Source organism: Triticum urartu, chromosome 5 (genome assembly GCF_003073215.2).
Source record: "Triticum urartu cultivar G1812 chromosome 5, Tu2.1, whole genome shotgun sequence".
In the NCBI taxonomy this organism is placed as follows: Eukaryota; Viridiplantae; Streptophyta; class Magnoliopsida; order Poales; family Poaceae; genus Triticum; species Triticum urartu.
Window position 1 is genome coordinate 314,773,508 of NC_053026.1, and position 6,000 is coordinate 314,779,507.

Here is a 6,000-nt window from a genome sequence, read left to right on the forward strand (position 1 = left end):
TTAACCCTTGCACATTTATAGTTCATCACGAAGTTCTAGTAGCTTGGTGATAGTGACTAGAGAACTTTGTCGATCACTATCTTATCTGGAAGATAACTCCCACTTGATTCAAGCAATTGTTGTGCCCAGACATTCTGAGCATATGCTCATAGCTGAGCTATTCTCCTCCATCTTATAGGTAAAGTACTTGTCAGAGGTCTCATACCTCTCGACACGGGCATGAGTCTGCACTACCAATTTCAGTTCTTGGAACATCTCATATGCTCTGTGGCGTTTTAAAACTTCTTTGAAGCCCTAATTCTAAGCCGTAAAGCATGGTGCACTAAACTATCAAGTAGTTATCATATCGAGCTTGCCAAACGTTCATAATGTCTGCATCTGCTCATGCAATAGGTCTATCACCTAGCGGTGCATCAAGGACATAATTCTTTTGTGCAGCAATGAGGATAATCCTCGGATCACGGACTCAATCCACATCATTGATACTATCATCTTTCAACTTAGTTTTCTCTAGGAACATATCAAAAACATAGGGGAGCTACAACGCGAGCTATTGATCTACAACATAAATTGCAAATACTATCAGGACTAAGTTCATGATAAATTAAAGTTCAATTAATCAAATTACTTAAGAACTCCCACTTAGATAGACATCCCTCAAGTCATCTAAATGATACGTGATCCAAATCAACTAAACCATGTCCGATCATCATGTGAAATGGAGTAGTCATCAATGGTGAGCGTCTCTATGTTGATCATATCTACTATATGATTCACGTTCGACCTTTTGGTCTTTGGTGTTCCAAGGCCATGTTTGTACATGCCAGGCTCGTCAAGTTTAACCCAAGTATTCCACATAAGCAAAACTGCCTTGCACCCGTTGTATGTGAACGTAGAGTCTATCACACCCTATCATCATGTGGTGTCTCAACACGACGAACTGTCGCAACGGTGCATACTCAGGGAGAACACTTATACCTTGAAATTTAGTGAAGGGATCAACTTATAATGCTACCGCCATACTAAGCAAAATAAGATGCATAAAAGATAAACATCACATACAATCAAAATATGTGACATGATATGGTTGTCATCATCTTGTGCTTTTGATCTCCATCTCCAAAGCATCGTCATGATCTCCATCGTCACTGGCTTGACACCTTGATCTTCATCGTAGCGTTGTGGTCGTCTCGCCAACTATTGCTTCTACAATTCTCGCTAACGCATAGTGATAAAGTAAAGCAATTACATGGCGTTTGCATTTCATACAATAAAGAGACAACCATAAGGCAACTGCCGGTTGCCAGTAACTTTTACAACACATGATAATCTCATACAATAACATATATCACGTCATGGCTTGACTATATCACATCACAACAAGACCTGCAAAAACAAGTTAGACGTCCTCTACTTTGTTGTTGCAAGTTTTACGTGGCTGCTACGGGCTTCTAGTAAGAACCAATCTTACCTACGCATCAAAACCACAATGGTGATTTATCAAGTTTGCTTTTTTAACCTTCAACAAGGACCGGCCGCAGTCAAATTTGATTCAACTAAAGTTGGAGAAACAGACACCCGCCAGCCACCTTTATGCAAAACTAGTTGCATGTCTGTCGGTGGAACCAGTCTTATGAACATGGTCATGTAAGGTTGGTCCGGGCCGCTTCATCCAAGAATACCGCCGAATCAAAATAAGACGTTGGTGGTAAGCAGTATGACGATCACCGCCCACAACTCTTTGAGTTCTACTCGTGCATATCATCTACGCATAGACCTGGCTCTGATGCCACTGTTGGGAAATGTAGCATGCAATTTCAAAATATTTCCTACGCTCATGCAAGATCTATCTAGGAGATGCATAGCAACGAGAGGGGGAGAGTGTGTCTATGTACCCTTGTAGACCGAAAGCGGAAGTGTTTGACAACGCGGTTGATGTAGTCAAACTTCTTCTCGTTCCAACCGATCAAGCACCAAACGTACGACACCTCCGAGTTCTGCACACGTTCAGTTCGATGATGTCCCTCGAACTCTTGATCTAGCAGAGTGTCGAGGAAGTAGATGAGTTCCGTTAGCACAATGGCGTGGTGATGGTTATGGTGAAGTGATCCGCGCAGGGCTTCGCCTAAGCACCGCGAGAATATGACTGAGGGTGTAATCTATGGAGGGGGGCGCCGCACACGGCTAACAGATGTTGTTGTGTGTTCCAGGCGCCCCTCCCCATGTATATATAGGTGGGAGAGGGAGGGGAGCAGCAAGGGGGCTCCCCAAGTAGGAGGAATCCTACTTGGGCGCCTCCCCATTTCGGCCTCCCCCCTTCCATAAGTTCCGGAGGGGGAAGGAAGGAGGAGGGAAGGAAGGGGGAGGCCGAATCCCTCCCCTTCCTTCTCTCTTCCCCTATTTCCTTCTCCTCTGGTTCGGCCCATATGGGGGGTGCAGTGGCCCTTGCTGGCTGCTGTGTTTCCCCTCTTGGCCCATTAGGTCCATATGTTTTGCCGGGGTGCCCGGAACCCCTTCCGACGACCCGATATGTACCCGGTACCCTCCGGAAGTCCTATATATATATATATATATATATCAATATTTACCTCTCGACCATTTCGAGACTCCTCGTCATGTCCGTAATATAATCTGGGACTCTGAACAACGTTCGGTCTCCAAATCACATAACTCATATAATACAAAATCGTCATCGAACATTAAGCGGGCGAACCCTACGGGTTCGAGAACTATGTAGACATGACCGAGACACCTCTCTGGTCAATAACCAATAGCAGAACCTGGGTGCTCATATTGGCTCCGACATATTCTATGAATATCTTTATCGATTGAGCTGTTATGACAACATACGTTATTCCCTTTGTCCGTCAGTATGTTACTTGCCCGAGATTCGATCGTCAGTATCTTCATACTTAGTTCAATCTCGTTACCGGTAAGTCTCTTTACTCGTTCCATAATACATCATCCTGTAACTAACGCATTAATCACTTTGCTTGCAAGGCTTCTTATGATGTGCATTACCGAGAGGGCCCAGAGATACCTCTCCGATACTCGGAGTGACAAATCCTAATCTCGATCTGTGCCAACCCAACAAATACCTTCAGAAATATATGTATAGCATCTTTATGATCACCCAGTTACGTTGTGGCATTTGATAGCACACAAGGCATTCCTCCGGCATCCGGGAGTTTAATAATCTCATAGTCGAAGGAATATGTATTTGACATGAAGAAAGCAATAGCAATAAAACTGAACGATCAATATGCTATGCTAATGGATGGGTCTTGTCCATCACATCATTCTCCTAATGATGTGATCCCATTCATCAAATGACAACACATGTCTATGGTTAGGAAATTTAACCATATTTGATTAATGAGCTAGTCTAGTCGAGGCTTACTAGGGACACGGTGTTTTGTCTATGTATCACACATGTAACAAGTTTCCGGTTAATACAATTCTAGCATGAATAATAAACATTTATCATGATATAAGGAAATATAAAATAACAACTTTATTATTGTCTCTAGGGCATATTTCCTTCAGTATTACAGGACGAGTAAAGAGACTTGCCGGTAACGAGATTGAACTAGGTATGAAGATACCGACGATCAAATCTCGGGCAAGTAACATACCGATGACAAAGGGAATAACGTATGTTGTCATAATAGTTTGACCGATAAAGATCTTTGTAGAATATGTAGGAGACAATATGAGCATCCAGGTTCCGCTATTGGTTATTGACCAGAGAGGTGTCTCGGTCATGTCTACATAGTTCTCGAACCCGTATGGTCCGCACGCTTAATGTTCGATGACGATTTAGTATTATACGAGTTATGTGATTTGGTGACCGAATGCTGTTCGGAGTCCCAGATGAGATCGCGAACATGACCAGGAGTCTTGAAATGGTCGAGAGGTAAAGATTGATATACAGGATGATAGTATTCGGACACCGGATGTGATACGGATAGTATCGTGTATTTATCGGAGTACCGGGGGGTTACCGGAACCCCGGGGGGAAGATATGGGCCATATGGGACATGAGAGGGGAGCACACCAGCCCACAAGGGGTGGTGCACCCCCCTATGGAAGCTGGCTGAATTGGAAAAGGAAAAGGGGGGTTCGACCCCCTCCCCCTTCCTTTTTCTCTTCTCTCTTCTCCCTTCCCTTTTCCCCCTCCGATAAAAAGGAAAGGGGGAAGGCCGAATTGGGAGGACCCAAAGTAGGATTACTCCTACTTGGAGCGCCCCCTTGGCTGCCTCTCCTGCCCTCCAACCTATATATATGTGGGGGGGGCACTACTAGAACACACACCAACAATTGTTAGCCATGTGCGGCGCCCCCCTCCACAGTTTACGCCTCCCGTCATATCTTCGTAGTGCTTAGGCGAAGCCCTGCGTGGATCACTTCACCATCACCGTCACCACGCTGTCGTGCTAGCAGAACTCATCTACTTCCTCGACACTTTTCTGGATCAAGAGTTCGAGGGACGTCATCGAGTTGAACGTGTGCAGAACTCGGAGGTGCCGTATGTTCGGTGCTTGATCGGTCGGATCTACAAGTTCGACTACATGAACCGCGTTGTCAAACGCTTCCGCTTTCGGTCTATGAGGGTACGTGGACACACTCTCCCCCTCTCGTTGCTATGCATCTCCTAGATATATCTTGCGTGAGTGTAGGAAATTTTTGAAATTGCATGCTACGTTTCCCAACAGTGGCATTCGAGCCAGGTTTATGCGTAGATGATATGCACGAGTAGCACACAAAGAGTTGTGGGCGGTGATCGTCATACCGCTTACCACCAATGTCTTATTTTGGTTCGGAGGTATTGTTGGATGAAGCGGCCTGGAACAACCTTACATTTCCACGTTCATGAGACCGGTTCCACCGACATACATGCAACTAGTTTTGCATAAAGGTGGTTGTCGGGTGTCTGTTTCTCCTACTTTAGTTGAATCGAATTTGACTTCGGCCGGTCCTTGAAGAAGGTTAAAACAACAAACTTGATAAATGACAGCTGTGGTCTTGATGCGTAGGTAAGAACGGTTCTTGCTAGAAGCCCGTAGCAGCCACGTAAAACTTGCAACAACAAAGTAGAGGACGTCTAACTTGTTTTTGCAGGGCTTGTTGTGATGTGATATGGTCAAGACATGATGTGATATACGTTTGTTGGATTCGGGGTTCTGCAGACCCTAGAGAGGTTCGAACTCTGGGGTGCGTGCGAAGATCTCGTCCTCCCTAGTCTACCCGCTCACCGAACCCACGGCCTAGCTAGTCGAACCCAACGAACAAGGGACACAGCAGTTTATCCTGGTTCGGGCCACCTTGCGGTGTAATATCCTACTCCAGCTTTGTGGTGGATTGCCTCGAGGGCTGAGGATGAGCTAGTACAGTGGTCGAACAGCCTTAGGAGGTGAGGTGTTCTTGAGCTCGATGAGCTAATGAGGTGGTCATGGTGGAAATCCCCCTGATCTATGGTGGTGGCTAAGTCCTATTTATAGTGGCCTTTGGTCCTCTCCCCAAATGTACGCTGGAAGGGATCCCACAACGGCCAAATTCAAAGGGAGACAACTAGTACAAGTTATCCTGACAAAAGTAGTCTTTGCCTGCAAAAGCATCTGGTGGTGACGCCGCGGTGGGCTCCGCGATGACCTTCATCCTGCCGTCCTTGCGTTCTTTGTCTTGTTGCACCGATATGGAAACCTTTGCTTGATTCCTTGGGACCTCGCACTTGTGCTTGCCTCCTTAGCACCAAAGAGGAAATTGGTACACTGTGCCCACTGGCGCTCTCCTGGCCTTGGTCGTCACGGCTCACATCATATGAACCTCGCGAGGTGTGCCTTGCATTGATATCTCCGCTCCTCAGGAGCCAGCCTGGTGAGGCCGCCCCCAAGGAGGTCTTGGTGTCGTCCGCCCCGCGAGGCTTGGCCCCTCACGAGGGCCTTGAGATGTTGTTGTTGAAGCTGGGCCATACCAGGCCGTTGACGGAGCCACGCCCTG